A 12,469-nucleotide genomic window follows, 5' to 3' on the forward strand; every position below is an offset into this window, starting at 1 on the left:
TTGATCAAATGTGAGTGGACTCACTGCTGATTGTAACATGTGCTCCATAATCTAAATCACAACACATTTTCACACTACTGAGGACATTTTGTTGATTTGTGTTTGGTTTAGTTGTCAGGAAACCAGACCACAAGGTTGTGTTGATTTTTTTCTTTCTTTCTTTCTTCTTTTTTTTTTTTTTTGATTTGGCGGTGAAGCCATCTGCAGTGCAATCTTGCAAGAGCCTGACCCTGCATGAATAAAATCTGATTTCATTTAACAGTCATCTTTCTCTCTGGATACCTATGTTAGGATCATTTGCTTCATTTCATCATTTTTACTTCTTATTTCATCACCTGTGCATAAAAGCGAAGAGTGGATGGACCTGAACTCTACAATCAGGCTCACCAGGAGTTTACTGGGCCACCACACACATATGCATAGAAATCTGTTGCTCAATCTGGTCGTTAATGCATCAGAATAATGTTATGTACACAACAAGATTTGTTGATGTGATTTGTGTGTGTGTGTGTGTGTGTGTACAGACATGTAAAGCATCAAGTATACATATGATTCATACTATATACATACACATATTTAGTAGCTATTATTCATTTCATGGCATGACCTCATTTGCACTATACAGAATCAGTTGACTTGTTTACAGACTCTTATACTTTATGGTCACAGCCATTAGTGATCTTTCTAATATATTTTATATACTCCTACTTCCTTTCACACGCTATTGTACAACAGTCTGGCCATTGACCATTTTTATTTAACTATTTTTGTATGGCTCTTTAACTTATTGTTCAGTTGTTGTCATTGTTCTGTATGACTTTTTATATATAAGTATAAGAAGTAATGTAAAACTGGATACAAATTCCTTATACATGTGAACATACTTGGCCAATAAAGCTGACAACAATACTGACACGGCTCAGTAAAGGAGAAAGGAAAAAGTGCAGCTGAGAGAAAGGGAAGGATCCGTGAGAGGCGGAGAGGAAATACATGAACTCCAGCACATGAATGTCTGTTCAGCCTGGAGAGACCGATTACAACGCTAAGTGAAGGTGAGCGTCTCTCAACCCCGAAATGGAAATGAGACACAGCAGAGAAGCAGATGGATTAGGTAGACGGGCAGAAAGGGATGCTGGAGAGAGACAAGGAGCTGGAGGGAAAACACACAACAGCTTAACAAGACCAGTTTTCTCTTGACCTCTCTGGAACTGAGAGGATAATCAGAAGGAAATAAGAAGAACAGACCTGGCGACTGACAACACAAATGAGTCTCAGCGCTATTTGGTGCATCAAAACTTTGCACAATAGGAATCCTCCGGGCCTTGACAGTGTTGGTATTCAAGCATGAAATATGTAATCTGTTGGTTCTGTAACTTTATTTCAGCCATTCAGATGTGACTTCGATGAGACATGTTGCATTCCTTCTATTCATTCTCTCTCTGCCTGGAACATTTACAGACAAAACAGCCCGGACAACGGGGAATGTGCAAAGTGACCTTGGTGCTGCTTGATGGTGTATCCAAGCACAGAAACCATCTAGCGAATGACAGGGATTTTTGTTTAAGGATGATCACAGAGAGAAAAAAAAATTGACAGGACTATAATGAAACTGTAACTATAGTAACGGCTCTGCTGATAATGAGGAAGCTGTCAGATGGCCCCGGTCTACCTTCTCCTGTGAACAACAGCTGGATGAAAAGATGGGAATGAATTCCTTTGATTTCAGTGGTTTAATAGGGCCGACTACTGGACGGGGATAAACCTGTACCACGTTGGCAGAGGGGGGAGATGGGGTTTGTATTAGTTACATGCTGCGTCACCTCATTTTGAATCCAACCTCAAGCGAACATTTTGTTTTCAGTCAAAGTGCTATCTTTGAGTTTGAGTGAGGAAGTTTGCTGGCAGCTGAGTGTTACGATCATTAACGTCAGTTTGTGTGTGAACAGACCTTAAAGAGTTATGAGTCCCATCTGTCTGAGCAGCCTGGTACCCAGAGTCACATCCGCCTGGAGACACTCACGCTAACTTTGAGGCCGGCAGTGGCAACACTGAGCTGACCACTCCAGTCAGTGAGTCGGGTAGAAACAGTACATGGTCTCGGATTTTAAAGAGGAACTATGGAACTTGCAATTTCATTGTATTTTAATGCAGTGACAATAAAGGCCTCTAATCTCTTATCTAACTATTAAGATTTGCACCTTAATTAAACAGATTTGGAGTAATTCTGGGGGGGTTAGTGGTGAGTTTTTATGACAGTGAAAATATGAACTGTAGGGGCAGTTCCATAGAGCAAAAACGCGATAAACTTTTCTCAATGTGAGTAAAACATATTTTTTGTCACTAAGAAACTGGCCCATATTCAGAACTCCTCTCTTTACAAACCCATGAGTGACTGAAATATCTGGGTAATGTCCATTCGACTAACTCTGAAAATGTGTAATACAATGCAAATCAACTTTTTTACCAGGTGTTTGAATGAAAATTCAGTCGTAGCTTGAAGGACAACAATGATTCATTGTAGTTCTTGAATTACACTGGGGCAACAGAGTGATTGCCTGTTGAGCCTATTTAGCATATCTGAAATTGTCTTCAGTGATTATATTTAATTTACAAGTTGTTCAGCGTGTTGTTCTCTGTACATGGATAAGTGAGTTGGCTTGATTTGTGTGAGGATGAAATCTGAGCCAGGCCTTGGTTCTAATAAAACATGACTTGTGCATCATCAGGTGTGCGATTATAAGACTCCAACAACGGGCTGTGAGCACACTCAAGGCAACACATGTCCATATCCAAGGTGGGTGTGAAAATGAGATTTTATCATGTGTTAGAATGTGGAAACAATTTCAGCCAATTATTTTCTTATCACTTCCTTTAAAAGCAGACAGTAGGCCTACTCTGCTGGGTAATCAGAGTCTGGCGCAGCATTATTCTCTTTGGACATAAGTGAAAGTCCAGATGTCATTATCTTATCCAACTGTTACAATAACAGATTTTATCTCACAATAATCCATACTCTAGAGGACATTTGCATTTGTTATACACTATTGGCCCACTATAAATGTCCTATTAGTGTACTGTGGCCCCGGTAGGTGTACAATAAAAGCATGAAGGGAAATGCTAAGAGAAAAAGTTAAGAGAAATTTAGACAAATCAAAACCAAAAGTAATCTATTCTCAGATACTCCATATGAAAACCCATGCTGACTCCCCTCAGGGGCTCCGAGAAAAAGCCTTCACTCAGGGTCTTTCAACTACAGCAAAGCACAGAGGCCTTCACACGCAGCTCAGATTTTGTCTCCACAAAGAGGCCTGGTGGCGCAGGAGACCATGTGGGAGGAAGGCAGAACAAGGCGGGGACATGCTGCGTCGGCTTCCAATTAACTTGAAAAAAAAAATCTCATTGTTTTATATCACTGACACTTCCCTCTATGGCGTCCTGAAGCAGTCCCTCCCAAAGACACACGAGTGTGTACGGCTGCATGTCCTAGAAAGCATGTCTATGCTCTGCAACACACTATGGTCGTTACTGAACTTGCTAATGTTGTAGCTGCAGATGGGTTTTTGCATTTTATTATGATAAAATATTATTTTATAGTATAGTATTAATGTGTGCGGTTAGTTATCTGGTCCTGACAGATGGTTCACCACCACCGCCATGAAACTGGAGGTTAAAACCAGCTTGTTGTCCTGTTCAGTTACTGGGTGTGTTTGAAGTCTGTGTAGCTCAGTGGGCGGTGCTGGAGCTGATACACCGGGTTGAATTCACAATGAAAAGCAATAACTGCACAACACAGTTTGACTGCCAGCATCTCACAACAGTCAGCCTCAGAACATCTATGGGCTGAGCTCCGGCTAGTTAGAAACTGACCTAATGCCTATAGAGTCAAGTGTTTTGGGATTATGGTATAGGACCATGAACACAGTTGGTTTGAACCTGAGCATCACAAGTTGCACAATTTAGTTCAGAGGTAGAACCCAGTGTACATGTTCAATGTCAGAAATGGCTCCTTCTAACATCCTGGGAGGAAATCTTGAAGTAGGACAGATAAGGTAGCTGTTTATCTCTTTTTGATAAGAGCTGGTAAACAACACACAACAGCAGCAGTGGAAGAAAGAAAAGTGTTTACAATCTCTCTCTGTGGACCTAATATTCAGGATCTAATTTTAGAATTCAAAGCACGATTGAACAAGATTTTGTAGCATCCAAGCAACTATATTTTAATTTTTCACCAGTGTCAGTCACACTAAGCATCACCAGCAACAGAAAGGGGAAAAAAAAGTATTTCAAGTGAAGTGTTGGCACATTGAAACTCCTGTCAGCTCATCATGCTCTTCCATCCTGGTTCACTGGTGCAACCCCAGCTCTGCAACAGTTAACAAGCTCGGTCCTCCGGGCGGCTTGAGCAGCTGGAGGTTTGTGTGTGTCAGTGTGTGTGTGTGTGTGTGTGTGTGTGTGTGTGTGTGTGAGTAAGAGAGAGGAGAGAGCAGCAGTTGACAGCTCTAGTAGCACTATGAAGGAGTGGACCTGCTCCAACAATACACCCGCCTCTCTTCTGTTCATCATAAAGGGAGATGATGCTTCCGGAAAATATTCTACTACAACAACAATTACAACACTCACGGCTTCTAATTAATCCAGAGTGAGTAGCGTTCAACACGCATGAACATACAAAGTGTGAACCCTCCATGCACAGCACAGGCAAAGGATAGGCTATGTATGCAAAGCAATAATGAGTAAGGTGTCGCAATGAAGACGGCTGCCGTTAAAGGGATGAAGAGAAAGCGCTGGGGTAAATGGCTGCAGTTTTCTATCATTATATTTCTTAATGCTTGACAGATAATAGTAATTATGCAGGGCATGCATTCAAGGATGAAAAAAACACAACTCAGGTTCCCTTTTATTTACCTGCCCTCTGTCTGACCTGACGGGAACAATACACAGCTGCATGTTGGTGTGGATGTGTGTGTCCGTGCGTGTGTGTGTGTGCATGTCATAAGGACGCACACCTGCCACAGAGCTGCCAACAGCTTTGATGACAGGAGGTTGAAAAGACTTTTTGGCTGTGTGTGTGTGTGTGTGTGTGTGTGTGTGTGTGTGTGTGTGTGTGTGTGTGTGTGTGTGTGTGTGTGTGTGTGTTTCGGGGGGAACAGCCTCAGCCTCCTGACTGATGGATGAACACAGTAACCTGCATTAAAAACTGCCGCGCACTCATCCGTACTCAATAATTCAGCTGGGTTTTACAGGTGCTGCTACGGCCGCTGCCACGCGGCCTTATTATTTGTGAGAAAGCCGGTAGATGAAAAGCAGAGAAAAGGAGATTGAGCTGAAAGTGTAGGTAGAGTTATCCAGCTGAGGGGGAGACAAGTCGACATAGATTTTTTCTGAGATAAAGATGTTAAAGGAGGACAAACCTCTGGCTGTGCAGCTGGTAATTACTGTACCAGATACTGTACGACGTGTCCCCACCCCACACACATACACACACACACACAACCCGGGCTGCTGCTGCTGCAGAGAGGCTGGGGACGGAGCAAAGCAGCGGCATTCACCCACGGGTCTGTCACTGTGGCGTGAGCACTGAGCATAATGAAAAGAGCGTGACAATCTCATTCACACGGCTGACGTATAGCAGCGCATGGTGATTAGAGAGGTGAACAAAAACATATAATCCCTCAGGTTTCAATTATGAAATTTAATTATAGCAACAGCTAAGCACACTTCATTCATGTCTGCTTTGTGGTATCAAGCTTAATGCATGTATATAGAATGACTCAAGGGAAAGTATATGCAAAGTAATGCAGGGGTGGAAACAATAGGCTGGTGTTTAGGCTGTGTATTCTGCACTGATTACACACAGGGAGCTGGAGTCAGAACATGCCGAGTACATTTGTGTCCCGTCCTTTTGAAGTGTGTGTTCTGCTTTATCTTTACACCGAGATAAGGCAACAGTCAGGAGCTGGAGTAGGCTCGAGCTAATTTTTATGAATCCCCGCTCAGCCTGACAGACCGGTGCTCCATTTGACAGTCCATATTTGGGTGTCTTTTGATCACAGTTTCAGTTAGCAGAATTTATTATAAGAATAATTCATGAGATGCAGCCAATTCCACTCTGGTGATCACAAGTCAAAAACAGTGTCGAAGAGAGAGCAGAAATCGGGAGGCACATGCATAAATCTGGAAGTTGACAGGTAAAGAGCGCAGCGTTGATTGTGTCCTTGTTAAAATACATTTTCAGAAAGGGGCAAAAAATAACATGAAATCCAGAGTAAAAGAACAATATGTAAGATAGACAAAGATCAGACACCAGCACAAGAAGAAGATGTAGCCAAGACTCAGCGAAGCATTATGATATTCAGTCTTATGAAAATAAAATAAGGAAAGAACAATATGTAGATTATTTGCATATTTTCTTGCTTCTATTCCTCCAGGGACACTGTCTCCATCTATTCCACATAACCCTGCACTAGTTTAGACAAACAAACACATTAGACTCAATTTTAAAATGCAGTTGAGGGAAAGAAAAACTTCAATAAGTCTACATAAAAAGAGAAAGAGAAAAAAGAAACTAAATTATGTGGTACAACGGATCAATGAACTGACATCTGCTGAAACTTCACCTCCTAATAGCCCTGTCTGTCCTTAATTCCCCATTTGAGATACAGAGCAAAGAGAGAGGGTTTAAAGCAGCAGCTCTCACTCATCGAGAGGGCAAAGCACTGCATCTGATAATAAAGGGGTTCCTGTGCTGAATTATTAATAATAAAGTGCTTTTCTTCCAAAGAACAGAGATCAGTGCTCTGCAGGCGGTCCTCTGTGCAGCCAGGGCGCCAAAAAAAAAAAAAATCCAACTACACTACTTTGTTCAGCTGTAACTGTGATAGCCTGGACTGGCTTATAAAGCACCATTACATTACTGGATCCCTCCTATACATCACCTTGCTATAAAGTCAGTCTTTACACGGTGGGACCAAAATGCACACGAGGTGAGATTTCTCATTGCTGTTGGTGCATTAGTGACTCATGCACTGGAGTAGAGCTTCTTCTTTTCATTTGATTGATCTCACTAGGGACAGGTTTTGAATTTAGCTGCATCAGGTTGCTACATATGAATATTTGAAAAATCAAAACCCCATCAACATGTTATGTCGATTGATCTCATTATATATTATTTAATTCTATGATATGTACATGTAATAACTACCAACAACACGGTTAATGTCAGGGGAAAGACTGTTGGGGCAAACTGGCTGTAATTTTAACTGTAGTAAGGTTTTTGGGGGACAGAAACATCCGACTCATGCAGCGGCAACAAAACTAAAAAGTTCAACATCAAAAGTGCAACGCGTCTTTGTTCCACACAGTCTCTTGGTAATCCATCTCATATTAGATATCAGGTGTAATATACTGTTTAATACCACTAAGCATGTCTGTTTTTCCGTAGGTATTCATAAAACCTCTGGTAACTTGCCAAGGAAATTGAGTTTAGAATGATTGTGCTTCAGCACAGATTCTGTGAAATTCTTTCTTTTACAACCTACAGGGAGTTCTGGGAGTGTTGAGAGGTCATGAAAATGTAATAACTCCAATATCATCATTATCCCCTTGGAAAGTCTTCCAAACTCTTAAGTCTTTTGGTAGCAGCGCTGACACTAACTCTCACTCTCTGCTGTGCTCCTAGCAGACCCAAGATTTATGTGCTGGTGTGAGCTGTCAGTGATAATTCCCCTTTACTTTGAAGAGGAGGATTTACTTAAGACTGTGAGAGAATTCAGTAAACAGTCTCATGTTTTTCCCTTCTCTGATCCAAAACTTTATATGCGTGCGGTGAAGTGAGTTGAAGTGAAACAAGAAGGACACTACTTTTTTTTTTATTGTATTCCCACTCCTCGTCTGGAGCGACTCCAGCCAGGAGCGGAAATGAGAAGCAGTCTATCTGTGCGATGGTGGGGAATCCTCCCGCTGGCTCAGGTAAGATTTTCGAAAGGTAACACGGTGTTCTGGCACATACTTGAGAAGACTTTGAGGGAATGAGTGGGTCCTGATTTGCTTGTTTCCCTTTACTCAGTTGAACAAGGCATGAGCTGATTGGTGGGAGGAAATCTGAAGTCGCAGAGTTTTGGTTTCCTTGTTTTGAATGATGGACCCAGAAGTCCTCTTTTAACAGCTTTATTTGTTGGGTTCTTAGTTTTAGGGGTACAGCTTTATAATAAGAATCCCCTCATATGAATAGTTTATGATTTCTTTATTAATTAGTTTATTAACACTTTGTAAATCATCATAATATTATAGAATATTAGAAAAAATACAATAAAGACCTGTAGCGTACCAAATAGTGTACCCACATGCCTCTGTGCCATTAAGCCTCATATCTTATTGGTTGCTGAGATTGGCTGCCTGCATCTGACATTTGTCAGGTTATTAGCAATTAACCTCTATCAGCATATCTTAATGGCAAAAACGTTTCACATGATAAGATGATAGTAAGATGATAGTGTAACTCATTTCTAAGATTAGTGAGCAACAAGAATTAACTTGATCTAACCAAACAGTAAACCTGCAACAATACATGAAAACTCTGTTGTTTGTTTATAACAGTTCATTCTTGATTTACAACTCCATCAAAAGGTAATCAATAAATCGGTTATTAATTACCTATTTATGTTTCTTTGGCCCTTTGTTCTTTCTTTTGTTGTTGTATTGCTGGTCACCATTCAATTGTATTGTTTGGTAAAATTAAAATGTTATATTCCATTGCAACAGTCTGGATCAGCAGGTTAAAAAATAAACAAACATGTGATTAGACCAAAATAGTCAGTAAATATTTTAGAATAGCATCTCCACTACTGATGATCAGTAGATGCAGATAATTTATTATCATCTGCCTCACTGCCTGTTTTGGCACTGTTAAATAAGGCCGGAAAAATGGATGTCAATGTAAAATTCTCAGGGGAGGGGGCCTGACAAATGACAAAATTGCAGTTCGCCTCGCCCGCAGCGCATTTAAAGGTGAAGAGAGGAGCTCATTTGATTGGTGAAGATCTGAGTCGGCTGTGTTAAACCCACTCACGCCTTCTCCCCTCCCTCTTTCCCACTTGCGCCGGTAGGAGGGATGCGGGGTGTGCCTGGACACATGCACCCCGTTGCCGCGGCGCACCTGCACGAAACTCGAGCTTAAAGAGTCAGGATGCACAGAGCCCTGATGAAAAGGCAGCAAATGGAGAAAAGGAAACACAACAGGCCTGCTCTACAACAGCAGAACCACAACTTGTCATCGATTATTCAACCTGCATGTCACTGACACATATTCTTCCATCAACAAAAGATTCAAGGCCTAAAGAAGAAGAAGAGCCATACTGAGAAAAAAGCGGAATAAAGAGCACAGAGAAATACATTAAACTCACACAGCGTCATACTAATACTGAATAGTTACTGTGAAAAACACCCTCAGTTCTTTGTGACGCTCATTCCACAAGATGTTGAAACATTCATTTGAGATTCTGCTCCATGTTGACACTACTGCATTAGTTTCTGCAGATTTATGAGCTGTCAATCTCCAGTTCTACCACGTCCCAAACGTCTTCTGTTGGATTTAGATCCGGTGAGCGGGGAGGACACTGAGGTTCACTGAGCTCACTGAGCCATGTTTGTGACTTGGAGCAGAAGCAGTCAGCAGCAATATTCAGTCTGTGACATTCAAACTATGACTGATTGGTATCAAGAGATCCAAAATGTGCCAGGAAAACACTTGCTACTCCATCTCACCACCAGCAGCAGCAGTAGCCTGTTGACATTAGGCAGGTTGGGTCCATGGATTCATGCCGATGATGCCAAATTCTGGTCCTATACCATCTGCTACTTTAAGTCCACATCCATCAGACCAGACCACATTCTTCCAGTCTTCATTAGTTCAGTTTGTGACCACTACAGCCTGGAATTTAACCTGATGCGATGTTGTTGATGCTGTTGTTGTAGCCCACCTCCCTCTACTAGTAAGAAGGTCAGAGGGAATAATAGGAAATATACGATTGGCAGCTTTGACTCTTGATTAGGAACATGTTCTACTGTATAAACTAGCAGGTAGGTTGGTCTTCAATTTGAGGATGATAACGCCCTTGACTTTCTCTAAACCCCACCCCGCATGCCTCTCCTGTCGGCCTTGAAAAGAGTCAGCTTTATGAATCAATCGTAATCATGATGTGATAATGGAAGGTCAAAGACAGGTCACTGGATGATTCCTAAACATTTTTCCATGCAGGAATTAAAAAATGTTTTTTGCCGAGGCATATAAGGACAAATGAGCAGATCAACCTGGCCTGGCCACCGGTCCTGCTTTGAACCTGCCACTAAGCCTGCAGGTACAACCAGCTGAGAGAGGGAGAGAGCGAGCGGCAGCTTAGAGACTCATCTCAGCACAGGTGACACCCACCTGTTGGCAGAGTCGCATCTATTTCAACCGTCTATATAGTGAGGTGAGCGGTTTTGAACTGCCACTGCAGCCACAGATCCGCAGGCATACTGAATTCATCACTCCTTTTCTTGCCATTTCAACTTGAAAGCAGCGGAGACATCCCCCTCAGGACAATACATTATGGGATTTTTTTTGCAGAGTCTCTTGAGTGCAAACCAAAACGATTCAGCCCTCTCCTCTCTCACTCACGGCGGCAAAGAAGCAGGAGGAAGATGCTTAGTAAAATGGCAGGCACTTGAGAAATGAAATTGGGACTTATGAGGGATATTAGGACATGAGTAGGCTAATGTAGCTACCGACGCCGCTCAGTGTGATACATAAGCACGAGTGTGAATTTGAAAGTCTGTGCGTGTGCTGTGCCTTAGGATAGGTGTGTGTTTTGTGTGTACAGTATGTGTGCAGAGCTGCTCAGGAAACAGTCGGGGCTTGTTGTTTTAAGACCTGCAGGGGTTTGGTGTGAAGCTGAGGAAAGGTGAGAATGACAAAGAAAAACCTGCAAGAGGAAACCAAAAGAAAACCAAGAGAAACAAACAAAAAGAAACACAAAAACCTCGAATATGTCACTCACAGAAAAATCTAATGTAACATGATGCAACCATATATCTTGTAAATGATTACAATATAACAGTACAATGGGTTTCCATAGCATGTCCATGCTTTTCAACTGTATCTGTGCATACAGTACATGCCAGTATTCATCCTGTAAAAACCAAACTAGTATATAACAACTTAGGCAAAAACAGTTTCACTAAATAGCCCCAAATGCTCCTGCCACAACTTTTTTTTCAAATTTAACCTACACATTTTATACCAGGCAGCATGAAAATTAGTGCTGTAAAAGAAATAATCTCCAAACACCCCCTCTGATGCAAATCCATATGTTTTCTTCTTCAATATAATAAGAGACATAAGCAGTCATGACAAACAAAATGACAGCATAGCTCATACTAGACACCAATACTGTCAATTTGTGGGGTCAGAGGGCACACATTAGCCAGCATAAAGAAAAAACTTGGCTCACTGTTCTAATGTGTTTTGTAGTTGGCAATATTAGTGCAATAAACTCCTTAAAACTCCTGAGTCTAGGGCTGACTGGGGCTCACACACGTGGCTGATTCTCTTTGATATTTCGTCCTCTAATCATCCTCGCTCGTTCACCTGTCAACCTCGCGCAGGCAGCGGTGGTGGGCGAGGTCCACATTTCTCAATGAGGAAATATGTGTAGATGTGTTTACAGCTCCAGTTTTTGATGTAATTTCACTTTTTAAAGTGGGAAAACCAATACTTTAAAAAAAAAATCACAGCACAGTATTTTTCGTTTTTTTTCTATGTTTAAAACATGTCTGGAGAGGCACTTTAACTGCTGATCAATATAAAGATGCTGTCAGTTAAATTTGGTAAATGTAGTTTGCTGGAAGGTAGAAATAGTCTGGCACAACTCTAAATTTACATTTAATTTTGAATGTGTAACATTTCAGGCAACAGTTGAAATGTGGATACGTATCCATCTTTGTGACACAGTTATTGGTAAAAGTTAGGAAATGCAATATGAGACACAGATATTTACGTAAACAGCTATGTGTATAGACACACAGAAAAAGTTGCGTGTCAGTGTGGATCGTCTTTACTAACGAAACCAGTGATAATGTGATAAGTGACAGAATGAGGAAATTATTGAATGTTATCAACAAGTGAGTCAGATGTTTCTCATTTATTTTCCATCAGCGTTACATAACTGTTCTGCTCCAGCTGACAAGGACATCACTTTTCTCTTGCTCAAAGGCTGATGGTCTGTTTGTGTAGAAGAATATCTAAATTCTCCTCCGCACTCAGGGGAAGGACTCAGCTCCACTGCTGCGGCTCCATGTCATCCAACACTGCAGGCTTGGTTAAGCTAGCCAGTGCTTTTGAGTTTCAAGCGTCTGTGGATGCTGGCAGCTTTGAGATTCCTCCAGGAATGCTTTAGTTACATAACAATGAAGGTTGTGTCGCCTGCAGAGT

Source organism: Trachurus trachurus (assembly GCF_905171665.1).
Source record: "Trachurus trachurus genome assembly, chromosome: 8".
In the NCBI taxonomy this organism is placed as follows: Eukaryota; Metazoa; Chordata; class Actinopteri; order Carangiformes; family Carangidae; genus Trachurus; species Trachurus trachurus.